This window comes from Rousettus aegyptiacus, unplaced genomic scaffold (assembly GCF_014176215.1).
Source record: "Rousettus aegyptiacus isolate mRouAeg1 unplaced genomic scaffold, mRouAeg1.p scaffold_m13_p_10, whole genome shotgun sequence".
NCBI classification, from domain to species: domain Eukaryota; kingdom Metazoa; phylum Chordata; class Mammalia; order Chiroptera; family Pteropodidae; genus Rousettus; species Rousettus aegyptiacus.
Genome location: NW_023416285.1, coordinates 96,383,912 through 96,403,962, shown reverse-complemented (window position 1 = coordinate 96,403,962; position 20,051 = coordinate 96,383,912). Strand labels below are relative to the sequence as shown.

The following is a 20,051-nucleotide window of genomic DNA, read 5'->3' as shown; positions in this document are numbered from 1 at the left end:
GGATGAAAAACCTCTTTGAAGAGATCGATGACTGAAAACCTCCCTAGCCTGGCAAAGGAAATGGACAAACAAGCCCAGAGAGTCCCAAACAAGATGAACCCAAAGAGGCCCGCACCAAGACACATCCTGATTAAAACGCCAAAGGTGAAAGACAAAGAGAGAATCTTAAAAGTAACAAGAGGAAAGCAGTGAGTTACCTACAAGGGAGCTCCCGCAAGACGAGCAGCTGATTTCTCAACAGAAACCTGGTAGGCCAGAAGAGCCCGGGACAAAATACTTAAAGTGATGAAAAGCAGGGACCTACAACCAAGATTACTACCCTCAGCAAAGCTATCATTTAGAATCAAAGGACAGATAAAGAGCTTCCCAGACAAGAAAAAGCTAAAGGAGTTCATCTCCATGATACTAAGCAATGTTAAAGGGACCTCTTTAAGAAGAAAAAAGAAAAAAGAAAATCAAAAATATAATAAAGCAGTAATAACTACCTATCTATCAAAAATTACTTTAAATGTAAATGGATTAAATGTTCTAATCAAAAGACATACAGTAGCTGAATGGATGAGAAAACATGGTCCTTACATAATACGCTTTCAGACCAAAAGACACACAGAGAACGAAAGTAAAGAAATAGAGATACTTCAGGCAAATGGAAACAAAAGAAAAAAAGTTGGGGTAGCAATACTTATAGCAGACAGAAGGCTATAATAAGCGGCAAAGAAGGACATTTCACAATAATAAAGGGATCGATCCAACAAGAGACGATAACCCTTGTCAACATTTATGCGCCCAACACAGGAGCACCTGAATATAAAAAGAAAATGTTGACAGCATTACTTACGATAGCCAAGATAAGGAAGTAACTTAAGTAACTTAAGTTTCCGTCAACAGACGAGTAGATAAAGAAGATGTGGTACGTATAGACAATGGAATATTACTCGGCCATAAAGAAGAATGAAATCCTACCATTTACAACCACACGGATGGACCTAGCGGCGAGTACGCTGAGCGAAATAAGCGAGACAGAGAAAGACAAGTACCATATGATTTCACTCATTCGCGGAATCTAAAAAATGAAATAAATGAACAAGCGAAACAGAAAGACTCACAGATACAGAGGAAAGCCTGACGGCTGCCCGGCGGGAGGGGGGTGGGGGGGCCGGGTGTAACGGGGGGAGGGATGAGGAAGCGCGGATGGGCAGCTACGAGTAGTCACGAGACGTGGAGTACAGCACGGGGAATACGGCCCACGATACCGTAAAGCCGCGTGCGGTGCCAGGTGGGGTCGCAGCCGGGGTCGCCTCACGCATTACGCAGCTGTCTGGCCGCCACGCTGCACCCCTGAAGCTCTCACGATGTTGTACGTCAACCGTAACTGAAATGTTTTTAAAGCTCTAATCCTCAGAATAGTCCCTTTTCCGTCCTATCCTATTTTTATTCCATGAATGCAAAACCTTCTATCATATCCTCGAAACCACTGATTTTTTTTTTTAAGATATTCCTTCTCCCCATCAAAAGAAAAGTTATTTTTCTCTCTTGATAGTTTTGGTCTCTACTTTCTCTATTAGCTGCTTTCTTCGGAAGTCTGGCGATACCTTGGGGTTTCTTACATTTAAGAGTGGGGGTGTTAAAAGGCTGACTGGCGGTGCTGGGCACAGGGGTGGGGGCTGCTGACCTTGGAGATCCCTGCACAGAGACTGGGTCACCCCAGAGGAAACCCCAATGTGAGTGTCTGTGTTTTCTCCAATTACACAGAAAAGGACTCTCTCATAGTCTGACGTATAAGGGCTGGGGGTGTCTGCCTACGGTCACTGGTTCAGAACTGAGCATCCTGAGCAGACGCACTCAGTTTCTTCCCTGAGATTAGCCAAGTGTGACTAAAAGAGATCTCCCTCTTAAATCCAAAGCAATAAAGCTGTCACCACACACACACACACACACACGCACACGTGTGTCCAGCTCCGACTTCAGATTGCCAGCTACGAGTCAATAAATTCTCTTCCCTCCTTAAGCCAGTGCCAATACGCCACTTTTTCCATCTCGATTCTGTTTTTATTTGTCGTGATCAACATTAAACTGTCACTGAGCAACCAGAGTTCGAAACTGAAATTATCCAAACTCCGGAGAAACAGCAAAACTTTTACATTGCGGGGACGAAGCTGCCTCAGCACTGTCACCCGCCGCGGCCTCCCTCCCGTGAGAAGGCGGGCTCCCAAAAGCCTCCTCCTCAGGGGGGCTCGCTCTCATAAGCCTGAGTCTCACGGCGATAAAAAAAAAAAAAAAAAAAAAAAAGAAGTGCTGCACTTATTTTAAAGTTACCCAGTTATCCAGACCCTTCCCTCTGATCTGCCTCGAAGGAGTTCAAGAAATCCACAATTCTAATAACTAACGACATAAGTTCGAGCTTGCTACTCTCAAATGTATTTTTTTTTTTTATGTGACTCAGAAAAGGCAATATCCTCCAACAGAAAATAAAACGTGATGGTCTAAACAAAAAGCGTACGAAACTCCAGATGTGCTCGAGCTGCCCCTGGAAGCCCGGGCCGTCTAAATCACAGAAGAAACCTCGTTTCACACTCCGGACGTTCCAAAACGAGCACACGACCCCTCCGACAAACTAAGACCCTTCAGGATATTTCAGTCAAAATGGAAAATCTCAGTGGATCTTGAAAGAGGCGCAATCAATTTTTTTTTTTTTTTTTTACCAAAACCCGATCTCGGAAGTCATTGCTTCCGTCTTCCTAGGATATACAAAGGCATCTGCAAGAACGGTATTTGCAAATGGCTTTGCATATGAAACAGCAGTGTGACGTGCCCAGAGCTATTATCGAGGATAGCTTCCTTCTATCTCTGTTCCCCTGACGCCCAGGTCACTCTGCTAATAACATCTGCCTAAGCCCATCCATGCCCTCCCTACTCCTACCAGCCAGCTCTCAGCCTGACAGACAGACCCTGCCTGATCCCATCATCCAGGGAGAGGAACGGACTGGATTTCGTTGGGGCGGAAGGCTCATGGAATTTTGCCAGCATCCCCTATAGGCACCGAGCCTGACTTACCTTCATTAGGACAGCAATTTACTGGCCATTTTTCAATTGAGATCCATTGGTTTGCACTCTACATAGACTGAAATCTGACACCAAACGCTGCCCCAGCATAAGAAATGCTCATTTGTTTATAATCAGGTTCCCACCTCAACACTGGGAAAGAAGATCTGTTGGGGGTAACGGTCAACACCAGAGCTGGCGGCCGCCTGCTGGTCCCACGACAACATACTGTGTCTTCTAACTCGTGGCTCTAACTGTCACCTCTTCACCTCCCAATCGAAGAGCACGGACTCCTCGATGAGCTGAATCAGTCATTCAAAACGGCCGTGAGGAAAATGAGAACCTCCCACGTTACTCGCTCAACGGAAAACCCAATCCGAGCGCAGACTAGCCTGTCGTGGAAGTTCACTTATATATTTACTATTTACCTACAAATTATGCATTATTTTTTTTTCACAGTTGGAGATTCTCAATGACTCTCTTGATAGATGAACTAGACAAAAAAAATGCATAAGAATAGAGAAGCTCTGAAAAACATTCTTAACTGACATAATCTAATCGACACAGATCAGACACTGCACCCAACAATGGCAGAATATACGATCTTTTCAAATGCTCGTGAAACAATCACGAAGATAAACCACATGCTGGGCCATAAAAGGAGTCTCAATAAATTTCAAAAGATCGAACTTTTACAGAGTATATTCTCCGACCATGATGGATTAAGTTGGAAATCACTAACAAAAATTATTTGTTATTTGAAAATTAAGTAACACTCTTCCGAGTAACCTATGGGTCAAAGAAGAAGTCACAGGGAGAAAATATTTAAAATGAGCGATGCAGCTAAAAAAGTGCCTAGAGGGAAATTTATAGCTAGAAATGCATATTAGAGGGGCAAAAAAACAAATTTCTACTTCATGAAATTAGAAAGAGAATGTAAATCCCAAAGTCGACGGAAAGAAAAAAGAATAAAATGAATTAATGAAATCAAAATTTGGTTCTTTGAAAAGATTAACAGTTAAACGTCTAGCAAAAATCTATCAAGAATAAAAGAGAACACAAATGAATCACTATCGGGAATAAGAGGGGGGCTAAACGGCACATGCTTTATGCATCAAAAGGACACGAAGATAATATAATAAACATCTTGTTTTAGTGGGGTACGATCTCTCGCAGCTTTCTGAGAATGATGCTTGGAAGGTAATTTATTTTTTGAAAACTTACGCACTTGAAAATGGATTATTTGTGGTCACCCTTGGTACTCTGGCTGAGTATAGAATTCTGAATTGAACCTAATTTCCTGTCATTTTAGTAGAAAGCAAAAAACATATTTGCTTTCAAGAGAAATCCAAAAAAATTTTTTAACTTTATTTTATTAGTTCCAAGTATACGGTACATTGGTTACACACTTATAAACTTTATAAAGCGATCCCCTTAATTGCTTTCTCTCCTCTGGCTCTCCACCTAGCCATTACACTACTGCGGACTGCATGCCCTGGGCCATGCTCGCCATCCCCGTGACCATCTGTCAACCACTAATTTGTCCTTCTTTAACCCTTCACCCCGTTGCCCTAGATCCCCAACCCCCACCCCCTCTGGCTGTCACCAGACTGTTCTCTATCTTCGTGAGCCTGTTTTTGATCGGTCTGTTCTCTTTGTTCCTTAGATTCCACCAAATTATGTATTATTAACTACTTATCTACTACAAAGGACGAAGTCTAGAAACACCCAACTAAATCTACCATAGGACGAATAGGTCTGTCTGTGCGTGAAGGTTGCGATTCAGGGTTTTAATACAAGAAATGTACTCACAAGCCACAGGGGTAAACGCTGTCCTCCGATAAGCACAGGACTGACAAGAAATCCTTGACACGGGGCCTCATGAAGCAGCGTGGCTTTCAGAATGAGCACAGACATCTGGGACAAACCCCAAACACAGAACTTCCCCGTCGCCTTCAAGTAACTGTCACGAAGAATGACCCGGAGCATCAATCTGAGTGTGCGACAAAGCCCAGCAACCTCACCGTCAGCGGGAGCCGTGTGTCTCGCACCACACGCCTGGGCACGTGTGTCATTTTGGGCAAACCAGCCCGTGCTCCACCTGCGGTCACGGGAACGCAGAGGGAAAGCTAAACGAGGCAGAGGCGGTGGCTAACGACGGCGCCGAAGTTTCCGCAGTCACCACTGTGAACCGCGTACGTCAAGCCGGACAGATCCACGGGACTGACGCCTGAGAGAGGCCCGACAACGCGTCACCTCACGCGGGAAGCCAGACACGGGCCGCGGACGGTGCCGCCGCGGTGAGCTCATCCCGAAGCCGCAGGCGAGAGGAAGCCCGGCCCGCGGGCTCCCGGGCGGGACTCGCCAAACACCTGAAGGTGTGCGTCTCAGGTGTGCACTTTAAGCCGTAGATAGGCCCCAAAATTAGGTACAAGTCAAGTTTTATAAACTATGTCATTTAAACGCATGAGGAAAGTTTTACTCTAGTGGAGTCCAACTGCCAATCACTGTGCAAAGTCAATAAAAACACCCTAATTTACGCCGGTTGGTAAAGGACAGGTGATAGACAGCCGACCCGGCAGGGGGTGGCGTGTCTACTATAAGGGTCACTTACAGAGAGTGCTTGTGGCCTTTCACCCACCACGAGCAACGCTGTCCTCAGCTGCAAAGCATGGGGGATGTTCTGGAAGCCTCCGCAGTCACACATCCACTTAGGCACGGCTGGGACTCGGGCTCTCCCCGGCCTTCCTCGTTAAAGCTCACGTGTGTGCGGTGGGGGACAACGAGGCAGCGTCCACTCGGACGGAGGCGCCGCTCGACAAAGGGAACGTTCCCCATAGTCCCAGCCGCATCCCAAGAGCTTTCTGGAAAGGAGCGAGCGAGGCCCTAAACGCCGGGCTGGCTCCTCACAGACTTACCGTGGTAAGCTGCGAGGAGCCACTGGTTCGCGGCAGCAGGGGGCCGGAGAGGGGGGCAGGGTGACCTGCACGTTTCAGCTCGCTGGCGGCAAGAAAGTTTCTGTGACTTAGTCTTAAAGACGATGACTGACAAGGGCCAAAATCCCAAACTGCAAGCTCTGCCACCCAGAGCCAAACTCTGGCCCCCACACGGACCGTCAGCACGGAGCACTCTGACCGCGTGTGTGATTGCGGAGGTGGCCGCTTTTCAGGAGAAAGTGGTACAGAGCAGGGGTCCCCAACCCCCGGGCCACAGACCGGTACCGGTCCACGGCCTGTTAGGAACCAGGCCGCACCCCAGGAGGTGAGCGGCGGGCAAGCGAGCGAAGCTTCGTCTGTATCCGCAGCCGCTCCCCAGCGCCAGCATCACCGCCTCAGCTCCGCCTCAGATCCTCAGGCCTTAGGTTCTCACAGGAGCACCGGCCCCTGGGGCCACAAAGGCTGGGGGCCGCCAATGTAGAGAATGGGCCAGGGGAGACGCAGCAGAGAAACGTGGAAGTTGCTCCGCGACCATCGCCTTTTATTAAAATGATGGCATCCACCTGCTGGCATCTCCTTACCTAAGACCAGGTGGCACACCTGCCGGGGATTGGCTGCCCCAGGGCGGGCGGTGCTGAGCCTGTGGGAAGCCGTCAGCCTCTCTGGGAGCCATCATTAGCAGCCTCCTGCGAAGCCTGCTTTTCTGTGCTGTTAGCTTCTCAGAAAGAACATTCTGGGCCTGGCTTGGGGCCACCTGCCTGCCCTCAGCTCAGCTGGGAAAGCTCGCTCCTAAATGCCCGACACAGCCACAATTCCTGCTGAATCTTACCTGCCACCGAACAAATACCTAAACAATCAGCAAGGGAGAAAAAAAAAAAAAGGAATCAAAAAGCCTAGGAGATGGGTCTCTCAAAAACACATCTTTTTACACACTCAGGACTTTAAGCGCCTCTTCATGGGGCCGACTGAAACATTAAGCCGAGGACGCAAAGAAGAGCCAGGACAAAGCGTGCGGGGTCAGGACGGCAGCGACCGAGCACCGAAACCGGGGTGCCACGTGGGCGCCACAAGCCTGAGCCAATCGATCCGGGCCACGCGAGCAAAGCCTACGGGATCCGCCCCGGGGCCATCGACAAAAAGGCAGACAGACACACAGAAGACGGCGTGTGACGGAAAACGGCGGTCGAAGGCCACAGGCAGCCGCGGCCGGCTGAGCGCGCCGAGCGCGGCAAGGACACTCACGACTGAACCGAGGAGCCGAGCGGACGCCGCCCTCGCGGGCCCGGTCCTCGTCCTCGTCCTCGTCCTCGGGCCTCCACCCTCCTCTCACCAGTGCAGGTGAGCCACCCCGCTCGTCCTCCCCGCTCCTCCGCCCGCTCGGAAAGGCGGGGTGCCCGCCCCGCCGACCCCCTGCTCCCTGACCTCGTGCCCGTCCTATCTCCGCTCATTCTATGGGACGTTCCTCCAAGCCCCCCGCAAGGCTCGAGAAGCAATGCGCCCCCTCCAGACGCAGCGGCAGCAGCCGGAAGGCTGTGGAGACACCGGCTCGTGGGAACCTCCGGCTCCTTAAATCGCCGAGCGCCGACGACCTATGCCACGCACCGGGCGGCCTCGTTTATCGCGAACGACGGACGCCCCGTCCTGGCGCACGCCCAGGGAGCGTTTTCGCTTAGGACAGAGACGAGACGACCACGACTATGAGCATATAAATTTTTTTTTTTTTTTCAAGCCGCCCAGAGGGGAAACATCCTTTCCGAAGCGGACATGGGACAGAGGAAAAATGGCGACGGGCGCGGACACCCCCTCTGCAACTGTTAAGTGTCCCCCTCACGAAAGGGTGGAGAGATGTGTTTCCTCTAACAAAAATAGTGCGTTTGTCACCGAGCTATAAAGGTAAACGTCTTTTCTTTTTTTTTTTTTGGTCTAAAAACCATATTTAATATTGTCTGTCACACACTTTTTTTCTATTATTGAGTTTTTTGTTTTTTGTTTGTTTAATTAGGAGCACGGCACAGGAAATGCAGGTAGCATTAATATGCCCGCTAGGTCTTTCCCCTTATAAAGCAACTTTGTAAAGATACATTTGTGCCCGGCGAGAATTCTGTCTCGCCATTCATTCAAGAACAGGAAAAACCAAAAACAGGAGATCGAAGACTAAAGGAAGGTGGCGTAGCTCTTCCCCTGTACGCGACCTGAGGCGACCTCCGAAAACGGTCCACTATTCGCGTGACCCAGAAACCCCCACAAAATCACGCAAATCGAGAGGCTCGAATCTTCGTGTTTGCTTTAAGAACACTCGTGAAACTGCCCGGGGCCGTCAAGGGCACGCATTTCCGAAAAGCCACCAAGTGTCTGAAGGACGTCACTTTACAGAAGCAATGTGTGCCATTCCATCGTTGCCGTGTGGCGTTGGTAGGTATCGGTGGTCCAGGACTGAAAAAAAGCACACTGCCCCTAAACCAGAAGAGAAGGACGCACAGAGGGGAAAGATACCCTGGAAGAAACTTATGGCCCGGGAGTAAATTTAGCATCAAATAAATGCTAATAAAAATACATACATACATACACACATACACACATACACACATACACACATACGGAAAGTGATGTAGCCAAGCTCCCATGAAGAGTACCAAGCCACGGTCCACTCCACCTATCAGACTAACCATATTTACTGCACTTTCTCAAATAATGCCAAAGCCAGTTTCTATAAAAATCCAGCTACTTCAAATTGGCCAAACTTGACTTTTTTCTTCCTGTGCTTTGAGAGGAAGTGGAATTCGCTTCTGCTCAGAGGGAGCAGCTCTGCCCTGGCCGCCTCGAGCCTCAGCAGGCAGCGGGTGAGCCCAGAGCGAGCACGAGAGTGCTTAGTTGAGGCCCCCCCGCCACAATGGGCGGCCTCAGGGGTCTGTCTTCCATATGCCACAAGAGAAGAAAAAAATCTAAGACCGAAATCTTAAGGTGAACCTAAAAGACTACTGGGGAGGGAAGAGGCCAGCTCTGCTCCGCAGCTCCTCTGGTGTCTTGATTCCCACTCTCCAGTCCTCGAGAATTTTTAAAGCTCATTCTCACCTACATCTTGATGGGGAGGAGAAGAGAAAGAAAGGAAAACCAATTCTTTTCTAATTGAGATGGAATTTCAGAAACACAACACTCTCCAAATCTTTAATGGTCAATTCACAGGACGGTGAACAATTTCCCGGCCCGTCGTTTCCAAGACATGGGAAAAAGGAAAACCAAGTCTTTTCACTTCTACATCTAAAAACAGTGATTTCCGCTTCCTTTAAATATCTCCGCTCTCCTACAACCAACCATTTGAATCAAGTGCAAAAACATCCTAGTTTCACTTCATTCCAAATCCAACACGAAGAAACCCCCTATAGACATGACCCCACATAACCTCTGCGAAGACTCCGCTTCCTTATCAAAACAGATCACAGCACACACCCACAAAGAGGAAAGCGATGCATTTACAGCATCTCATACATACTGAATCACCATTACATGGTGGTGTCAATCTCAAGACAATATTAAGACCAGGAGTTACTGGGGCTCTCTAAAGCCTCGCCCTCCTCATCTGTAAACCGGGGCTAATAAAACTCTCATCCAGTAGATGAAGCACAAAGCAGTGAGAGGCTGGCAAACAGTAGATGTTTAAATAGTAATTGTGTTTAACGTTATTCGGAGTAAACGGGTAATTCCAAATCCGATTAATTCCATAGTCCTTTCATCGGTAAACCCTAGACCTACGGATCCAAACAAATGTGCAGTTTTTAAATGAGCGCCTGTTTAAATTATACTGAAAATGAGACTTTGTAGGCACTTGCCATTGGGATTTCAGACTCCTGTATTAGCCCTTAAAGTGATGCCGTTCATACTTCAGTTTTGACTGAAATGGAATACGATAGCAACTTGCCAGATTTAGGAGAAAATAAAGAAGGTACGCTTTCATTACTTTTTTTAAGACACCTTTTCTTGGCCAATAAAAACTCCAGAGGAAAAAAAATCACAGGATAAAAATGTGTCCCCCTTCCCAAATGTCATCAGCTCCAAACCCCTACTCTGTCACAACTGCCGACGTCATCTGCGCTACTTTGCAGAGTTCACCAAAAGCTCTAACAAGCACCGTATCTACCAGAATGTTATCATTTTTGTTCTTAAAAGAAATCAAAAAGAATGACACCTACAGGCACAAAGGATTCTTTCTTTAACTTGGGTCAAAGACATCTATCTTATCACGAGAAAGTAAAAATCTTTTGATCAGTGAGTGTCACCTTATCAATAACACAAGGGACCCGCACTGTCACTATATGGTGAAGTAGTATCACATTTTAAAATTCACTGCAGGTTCACCAGACAGGGGGTGTCATGGTGGCATCGTCTAATCAGAACACTGCTTAAATGATGGTGCAAAAGCAATCCTATAGAATTTATTGGAGGTCTACGGCCATGCCACGCTGAACAAGCCCGGTCCTGTCTAATCTCAGAAGCTAAGCAGGGTCGGGCCTGGTTAGCACTTGGATGGGAGACCACCTGGGAAGACCAGGTGCTGTAGGCATAAAAAAATAAAAAATAAGGGATTGTAAGATGACAAGGTTCTTGCAATCTGTGAGGTCAACCAAGGGTTGCCTCGCCCAAAAAAAAACAAACAAACAAAAAACATTTATTTGGTAGCTTTATATGAATCATGTAATATTCCTTGTTATACTGCAAGCTCTAAATCTTCCCTTATTTACAATATACAGTCCTGTCCATAAATACCTATTTACACTGACTTCAACGCTTGTTTCAGCCAACAAGATCATTTTTCCTATAAATTGTCCCAGGACATCTTTCGTCTTCCAAAGAGAGGCAATACCGCCTAGTGGCCCAATGCAAATACCCAAAACGGAAGTTCAGGTCTGATTCTGTCTCTCACTGGGTTACCAGGGGGTGGCAGCCATATATACTAGTGAGCGAGGTCCACTCACTCAGCCCGTCTGGGGTGACACAGGGCTATTCGGAATGGTCCTTTCTAGTCCTAGAACTTATGAGAGCAAACTCAGTCAGGTGTGGTTTCTGGCTTGTACACAAAGACACGTGGACCGAGCCCGGTCCGTACCATTAGTGGGGTTATTTGTGCTTCTCAACAACTCACCTTTTCCAGAGCAGAAATGGAAACATGACCCCGCGTGGAACTTAATGTCACTTAGCGACGAGAGCACTTCGCTTCTGCATAGCGAAGTACAACCAACCATTTCACAAATATCTCAAGCCGCTGTCAACCAAGGCCCGCGGTGTTTTCACGGAACTTGGCAGGCATGAATCCAAAAGACTGATCATTCAGCCACGTCTGCATAGCTGTGTTGAATCACAGATCGCCCCCCGCCACCCCCACCTCCCCCAAAAAAATGAAGCACGGAGATCTCCAAGTCCAACGCACTTCTTTCCACTTCTTTCGGAGATAAGGAGGCTGAGGCTCAAAAGCTGACACTGTTGGTCCGACGTCACACAGCTACACTGAATCAGCCCTGGAACCGGAAGCCGGGCCTCCTGATCCAACGTCTCTCTCCCTCCATCCGGAATCTTCCTTACTACAACAGACCCTGGATGACCACCACGCTGACTGCCCACGTTGACTTTCTGGTTTGCCGTGGCAAGTAAAATCTCCCTAATTTTTTTTTTTTCTTATTTGTAGAATAAGTTGCTATCGGGACGATGTAGATGTAAGAACAGTTTGAAAAAAAAAATGGAAAAAATAGAAGAAAGTGTGCCTCGAATTACAGACCGTCATTTCATTTTGATAAAAGAATTCCGAACAGTGAAATGCTAAAAGAGAAATGTTGTCCAAACCTAGGATGCTAGGACTGGAGGTGATTCAAATCCCACAATAGACCATTTTTATTCAAACTATTTTTAAAAGAACTCTTTTGACTTTGCTATCCTGACACAAACTTTCAGGCTTAAGTGTATAGGCTCTGCAGAGTCGGCATTTTCATTTTCTTAAAAGTCCCAAAAGCACTGTGATCGACTAAATGGAAACCACCCCTTTTCTGCTCAGAGAGATGGTCTCATCACCCAGAATTTCTTCTCAAATTGGGCAAGTCCCTTCGGGGCACGGGTGGGCAGAGAAAAGTACAGAATGCCAGCCCTGCTAGTGTGAGCAGAAGTGCGTTCCACACTCCCAGGGGAGCAAAGGACTGTCTCTTGGTAAGAGCGGAAAGCAGAATCCCCAAGGCTCCTTTTTTTTTTTTTTTTAACTCAAGAGTCATGAAGCTATGATTAGTCCATGATTTCTGCAAAAACAGGAAAACTCTCTCAGAAACGACTCCCATTGTTACTGACATTGATGTCCCAGCCGGATGGCCTGTTTGAGGTTCAAGGTGCCAGGATCCTAATGGGAAATGGGAAATAGTTACTTCTCACCCCAGCGGGTCTCAGCTGGCACTTCTAAATCGACACAAAGCGGGGTGGCGGATGGCCCTGTCCTCTAGGCCCCTGAATCGCCAGCCACTGGGCAGTGTGATCAAGGGCCAGAAGGGCTTTTGAGCGCAGTAAAATCTTTGGTTGGGACTGGGGGGGGGTGGTTCCCGGGGCGAGGGTGTGTTGTCGCCCCCCCCACCCGCCGCCGCCGCAGGCAGCCTGGTCCCGCAGTGAGCTTAGATAAAGATCTGAGACAGCATTTATTTATGGAAGGGAGGAAGTCGCGTGCGTGCAAATGGACCGCTTAGGAGGGGAATGTAGCAGATCTATCTGCAAGGGGAGCCTGGCCACCAAGGCCTCCGGCCACCAAGGCCCCTCCCCCCGCCCACTCTCCCTTCTCCCTCTCCTGAGGGCCTTCCGGAGAAACGGGTCGAATTTAAGCCTGTTTTCGCGTTTTCTCAGACCCACCGGGTGAAACCTGGATCCATTTGCTTGGTGTAGACACGCCGATCGGTCCCCCGGGCGCCCCGGCCACGGTGCCAGGGCGGGAGATGGGAGAAGGCAGAGCGCCGCGGCGACGGGTCCGGATTCGGGCACAGTCCCCACCCCTAGGCTCGGCGGCGCCGCTGGAGCCGACGGCGCCGCGCAGGGACCGCGGTCCCCGGGGCCCGCACCCGGCGCGGGGCGGGAGTCCCAGACGCTCGCACGCGCCCGCGGGTGGCAAGGACACAAAGCGGGGACGCCCCGGGGCTGAGGTCGGGCCGCGGCGCGCAAACGGAACGAGGGTCCGCGCGGCCAGGCCCTGGCGCCCTGCCCCCCTTCGCGGAATCCCACCCAAGTCCAGGAACCCGAAGATCCCGAAAATCCGAAAGCGAAACTGCAAGCAGGTCTCCCGAAGTTTGGGGACCGTCTCCCCGGCTTCCCGGCGTCGTCCGCGCACTCCCAACACGACCAGTGCCGTCAAGGGCGGGCGGCCCGGCGGCGGCGACCGCTCCGCAAGGCCACCGCGCACGTCCCCGCGGCACCTCCCCCGGTTTTTGACGCGTCAAGGTCCCCAGCCCCCGGCCTCTGGAGCTCCCCGAGTCGCCCCCGGTTCCAAGGCGGTGGTCGGCCGCGTTCCTTCCCGCAGGAAAGGGAAACTTGGGCCCTACGAGAACCCGTGACATGTTCTTTGTCATCGGTTAAACACTCGCTTCCACGCCGCGGCTCGGCGCAAAGTCGCGGGCTCCGAGGCGCAGTCGGGAGGAACTCTGCGCTTGTCCGCGGCGACGTCAGGAGGAGGAGGGGAGGGTCCCCGGCTGAAACTGCAGTTTACGAGCGCAGAGCCATTTTAGGCTGGTTTCCACTTCGGCGAAGCCCACGGGAGACTGTCCCCGAGAGGCCGCACGGACAGCGCCGGCTGGGAGCGCCGGGGACGCGCCGCGCGCCCGGCCCCGGGGGGCGGATGGCGTCTGGGCCCGCATGTCGCCCGCCGCTCAGCCTCGCTGCCCAGGCGCGAGGAAAATCTGCTGCGGGGTCTCCCACCCTGGGGACGCTTACCCCAGGCCCCCACCCACGGGACACCGCGAGGGACAGGCCTCTCCAGCAGCGCCACCCTAGATGGGGAGAGGAGGCGATCCTTCCTCTGGGCTCCTGAAAATGCCCGGAGACCACGTTACTGCGTTAACTACAGACCTGGCCGACACTGTGATTTAAAAAATATAATTTAAAAACGTCTCAGTGCACTTCGCAGTTGTGTCATCAGGGTCACCGGTCCAGAGAGGGTCCCCTGGACCTGTCTTCGCCAAGCCTCGGGGGCCCTGCGCGGCCGCCGCATGGCCCACGTCCCCTGGGTCCCCTCTCGCTGGCACCGCCGTGCTAGCTCCGCTCTGCTGCCGCGTCCTGGCCACTGGCGACCCCTGTCGGGGACCCTGGTACCTAGTTAAGCGAGCTCAGGTTCGCTGGCTTTCCCTCGGTCTCCCCCTTACAGGCTCCGACTTTGTCCCCAAACTACATTCCCAGACCTTTCCCGACCCGGGACGCCGGCCTTTCCTTGGCACCTCGATGCTCACTCAAATCCCAAGGTGACAGCCCCGCCCACGCGAGCCCTCCAGGAGCCCGACCTGAACCAAGGGACACTTTCTTCCGAGAACACTGTCCCCATCCCCCACCTTCCCTAGAGCGCAACTCCAAAAGCAACCCCCCGCCACCACCCTCGGCTTATGCGGAGGTCCGCACACCCCAGCCTTTCTCCCCAGCCACGTTCACCGTGCCCACGGCGTGGCCTTCGGCCCCCAACCTCCCACCGCACCGCGGCGCAAAGGGCAGCAGGAGCCGCGGCTAAGTGCAGCGCGCCCCACGCGTGCACACACAGCACCCCGCGGGCGTCTGCAGCCCGATCGCACCCAAGATCCTGGACATTTCGTCCTTTTAGCCAGCACCTCTCGCTCCAGGTGCTCGGGGCCTTACGGCACAGGACGCAGCATAGAGAGAGGGCTCGCCTCATAAAACGCCGAAATCAATCCTTCGCTCTACCCTCCCGTATTTTGCACCACGTGTCAGCAGTTTGTCACGTCAAATCATGGCAGGGTCTGATTCCAAAGGCGCACACACACATTCGGGGCGGATCTGTTTGACACTACCCCCCCCCCCAACTGCACACACAGGTACGCACACTGATCAAAGGCACGCACGGCAGTCGGCGTGGACGCCCCGGAGCAGGCCGGCGGCGCCCCTTCCCGCGGCGGCGATGGGGCGGCCACGCACACCCTGGCCGCGGAGAAAAGCTGGGGCGGCTCACTTCGTCTCCCCTTTCCCACTTAATTCGCTCAAGAAGCTCCCGGAGTTGCCAAAGAAAGTCGCAACTGAGGGACGGCGACTCCGGGTGCGTTTTTTCCCACTTCAAACCCTTTATTTTCAGTTTTTAAAAGCCACCTTAGCCCGCCATATTGAAACTGGCACGATTTCCAAACACTCGTTTTCTCCGCAGTTGCAGCGCTTCCGAAAAAACCACAAGTACCAAACGGGCTCCCGACATGCGTCCCGCCGCCCCGAATGGGCCACTGCCCACCCCCCCAAGGCTGCCGGCCCCCGGCTTAATCCCCTCCCGCCGCCCAGAGTCGAAATCGATAAATATAGGTAGCGGGTCCTACAGTTGCTTTTTTTGGCGGATTTTTACCAACACACACACACACACTGAAAAAAAATAACTCCACAACCAGATCGGATTAGTGATTTTGAAAGGAGGTCACATGAGAGTAGACAACAGGAAAGCCCCAAGTGACAGGATATCACTTTAAAGCAAAAAAAGAAAAAGAAAAAAGAAAAAAAAAAAGAAAAGACCATCCCGGCCGGAGCACACCCCGAAACTACTGCTGACAATTTCATGTCAGCTGCACAGGGCAATGTGTGTGTGTTCGGGGGGGAAGGGAGTCCAAATATGATTTTTCACCCCCTTGATGGGTGGTCTCCGGTCCTCACTTCACCATCTCCCCCCACCCCCTACTCCCCAACACGGTCACACACACCAAAAAAAAAAAAAAAAAAAAGGAGAAGAAGGAAGCGATCCCCGCGCGGCGCGGGGCCCGGAGCCCGGAGCGCGGGGCGGCAAGGGCGGCCGCGTCGCCGGCGGGAGCGCAGACGGGGAAGGCGGGCGGGGACCGCTGCCCCCCGCGAGGAGGACACTTTGTAACTACGCGCGCACACCTGGAAGGCCGAGCTTTTCAAAGCCGCGGGGCGAGGGGGAAGGGGACGCGGAAAGCAAAAATGACACCCCGAGCGCCGAGCGGAGTTGGCGCTCTGCTCCGGCGCTGTCGCTTTCCCCGCCGCCTTTCTCTTTCGCTCCTCTCCCTCGGCGCCCCCTCCTCGAGCCCGCGCCCCCGGGATTGCTCGAGCTCCCCTTTTCCTCTAAGCTGGGGGAAAAAAAAAAAAAAAAAAGCAGCGATCGGCGCACTCAACCTGCGGGCCGGAGGGCTGGCCGGCGCGGCGGGCCGGGCGCGGGGACAGCGGCCGGCGCGCGTCCTACCTGGTGGCGTTCGTGCCCCCTCGCGTGGGCCGCGGCCCCCGGCGCCTCGGGCGCGGACGCCGCCCGCTCGCAGGCTCCGCCGGGGCCGCGATCGCGCTGCCTCGCCCGCCGCGCGCCCGCCGCCCTCCTCGCGCGCCCGCGCCGGTCCTGCGACTCCCACTACAGCCTCATTCCAATATGGCATCCTCGCTGTGCGCATGCCCGGCACGCTTTTTTAAGATGATTATTTCGTGTGTGTGTGTGTGTGTGTGTGAGTGTGTGTGTGCGCGCGCGTGTGTGTGCGCGCAGCGAACTCACTCCCCCAACGACCTTTTCCAGCGCTTGCAGAATGTCTTACGCCAATGAGCCTGCGGGACGTTCTCGACTCCTTGGCTCGGCCCCCCGCGCCGGGCACGCCACACACACACACACACACACACACACACACACACACACACGCATGCACGCACACACACCCTGGCGCGCCTCGCGCTCGCACGGCCCCCTCCCCTCTCCTCTCCTCTCCCTGGGCTCCGTCCGTACACAGTCTGCAGAAAGTTCGCATCCCAGGCGTTCCCGCAAGCCGATCTGCGGGCAAATCCGGGCCAACTCCGCATCGCTCTGGACACTTTCCGTTTCCCGGGTCTGCGATCCCTCCGTCCGCCGAGGGGACAAACTCGCGCTTTATCCTCCGCCAGCTCGTTGGGAGGAAACGCAAATTCGAGGCTTGTGGACATCGCGCCCCGCCCACTGCGCCCCACCCAGCGCTTAAATGGAGCCTTTTCTATGGAGATTCAAGCGTTTCCTGGCCCCTCGGGGGTGGCGGGAGGGGGCCAGAGAGGTTTTCCAGGGAAACGTGCCCCAAGGGGCAGGAAATCAGCGGGGGCCGCTCGGGCGAGGTGGCAGCCTTGATCTCCGGGACCCGGCGGGACGCAGCTAGCCAGAGTCGCCACGACGTGTCCCGGGGCAATGCCCGGGCCTGGGAGCGCACAGAGGGCACCTGGCCTGGCCGCCTATGGCCGTGCGGGAAAGGTGTCCCGCCAGGGTAGCGTGGCCCGCAGCGACTGCGGGAGTGAACGCGAGGCCGCGCAGCGCGTGCAGAGCGGGGTGTCCGGTGTCGCGTGCGGGGCTGTGCGCATTTGCCTGCAGCGTTGGGGGGGGGGGGTGGGGGGACAAAGAGGAGCTCCCCGGACCTAAGGCGTGATAGCTGGCCATAGACTGAACGAGATGTCCCCAGAGCGGAAAAGCTGGCGACGCCCAAGTTGGCAAGGCAGGGAACTTCCGCGGGTGGACTCCGCGGCCCTGAGGGGCGGGAAGATGCGGGCATTTACTTCCCCGGGAAATCGAGAGTGGGCACGTTTCGTCGGGGTTTCGCGCTGTCGCCACAGGTGGTAAAATCCGCCAGTCTCCCGATCCTGTGTCCATCTCTTTCCCACTGACCTCCCGCCCTAAGGAGGACCCAGGGACTCGTGCACATTCGCCTGCCACCCCAGTGCGTCCTCGAGGACCGCGGAGCTCCGGCAAGTGAGGTCCCCGCAGGACTCCTAAAGGAAGGGACAGGGCGGGGACCCGGGGAAGGAGTCGGGGCACACAGGACAGGCGGGAGTCCTGCCCTCTGGGTCCTTTCCCCAAGCCGATCTAGAAGAACCGCGGCTGGGACGTGCCCTGAAGGGCTCTCGCCAAGTCACGACGTCTGCGGGTCCCCTGCACTGACAGTCACGACGTCTGCGGGTCCCCTGCACGGACACAGTCACGATGTCTGGGGGGGTCCCCTGCACTGACACAATCGGGTGGTTCGGAGACGCTGGGCGCGCGCCGGCAGCAGCGGGACCCCGCGCACGTCCAGTCTGGGGAAACCGTATTTCCTGACGTTTTTTTGGAGAGCGCTTTGCGACACATAAAGCGCCCTCCTCTGCCCGTCATGCTTTCGTCCGAGATGCCGCCTTTCCTTTAAGACCCAGAAAAGTCAAGCGACTCACACGGTGCAAACTCCAACCGGAATCTGCATCCCCACAGCTTCCCAGTCCCCTCCTCTTGAGGACACCGTGCTGGTGCCCCGAGCTCTTTCACCTGAAGGTCACTCAAGGCAGAGACTCCCAAACCAGCGCACCCGGTCCCTGCACATTATCGCTCTTACCCGCACCCCAGAACTGCCTCCCTCGGTGCCCAGACAGTCCCCTTGGGTCTCATTAGCCCGAGTCATCTCTTCTCGCTCCTTCAACACAGTCTGGCCAGCAGGGACGGAGGGGACGGAGGACGGTCCCATCTCAAGACGACTTACAGAGCGGAGACCCAACTCACACAACCTTCGCGTCCACGGGGTCGCCAGCAGTGCAGGGCCCAAGCGCCCCGAGTGCGGGTCCCTCTCCCGCCAGCACTGCTCGGGGCCCGCCGTAGGGGCCGCGGTTTGCGCCGCTCCCGCGTGTCGTACGGACCAGGCCGCCTCGCTCAGCCCCCACGAGGGGACGCAGGATCGCTCTTGCACCCCCGCCCGCAGGACTTCCGGCGACCGCGCTCTGGAGGGAGCGTGTCGTCCGGCTCCACCAGCAGCCGCGCCCCGAGCCCACCGCGCCGTCTCCGGGCTAGTTTACCAGGCTTGTCATTATCATGCACGGAGTGCTATTTCGTCACGGTAAAAAAAAACAAATGCAAAGGAACGCCTAAACCCTAACTCGATGACGCTGTAGACATTAGAATCCAATTTCTCCAAAGTAATCGAGTCTCTATGTTTCTGGCGTCAGCCCCCTGCAAAACTCTGTCCACGTGTCTAGAAAACGTTGTGGAGGCGTTGAATTTTTGTGCCCATTGGGGGGAAGAAATAAAATCATGAAGCCATAGTACGCAAGGGTTGCATTGTTATCACGGTCACAACGCTCTCTCTGGTGAAACTTCCCCAAGTTCGGGAAACTCCTACTTCCGTTTTGCCTTTTCCACGTGACTTCTTAAAAGTTCCTTAGCTTTCTCCCTCCATTCTCCTTTATCCAAGGACATCAATGAGGCGAATGAAAATTGGTTAGAAGACTCCCTGAGGCAATTAAAACGGCCCCTTCATCCCACTCCAATACCTTCCAACTTCCACTTTTATTTCAAAACCAGACACTTTAGGGATATGGGTATTCAGATGGAGAACCCACCCTGAATCAATTAAGGATGAAGAAAAAAAATATATCAAGAATTGTTAGCCAAGGACAAAGCCCTGGTAAAAATAGAGCGTTGCAAAGTAAAAGAGGCTTTATACATCCCAACACAGAGAAATGAAGCCATGTCAAACTCATGATTCACACCAGAAGATTCCTCTGTATTTGTTGACATTTACTAAAACTCTTGGCAAACATAAGCCTTTGATCACACCAACTGACTGTAACCATTATTTCATTCCTAAATTATGGTTAAACTTTGAATTATATCACATAAAATGCACCTCCATATCTAAGTTATGCCTTCAGAGAGACTTTGGAATTCTTTTATATGGATGAAGCTAAATTTTATAAACTATTAAAATTATATGTGTTAATTGGAAAATATTTAGATGCTATTTCTATTTGCTTGATGATACAGCACAAATTAGGAATAAAAAAAAATGACTTGAATGTTTCTCTCTTACTTACTGTGTGTTCCTAAGTATTACTTCTCAAAAATTATCACAGGAGATTTGAAAATTATGTGCATATTATTTATTTTATTTATGT

General features: G+C 52.6%; 1 protein-coding gene and 1 pseudogene across 3 annotated transcripts in view; one reads left to right on the top strand and one right to left on the bottom strand.

Annotated features, from left to right (window-relative positions):
- The window catches only part of SFMBT2 (Scm like with four mbt domains 2), a 172,807-nt gene extending 154,215 nt beyond the window's left edge, over window positions 1-18,592 (bottom strand). Inside the window, exon 1 of one of the 3 annotated variants that reach the window (XM_016136408.2) lies at window positions 18,500-18,592. The gene's annotated coding sequence lies outside the window, so the exon portion shown is untranslated. Of the gene's footprint in view, window positions 1-16,383; window positions 16,487-16,905; window positions 17,028-18,499 lie in introns of those variants that run through there. The other 2 variants (XM_016136406.2, XM_016136405.2) reach the window with 2 other exon arrangements.
- On the top strand, window positions 10,418-10,536 carry LOC118608991 (annotated as a pseudogene).
- Window positions 18,593-20,051: the final 1,459 nt, after the last annotated feature.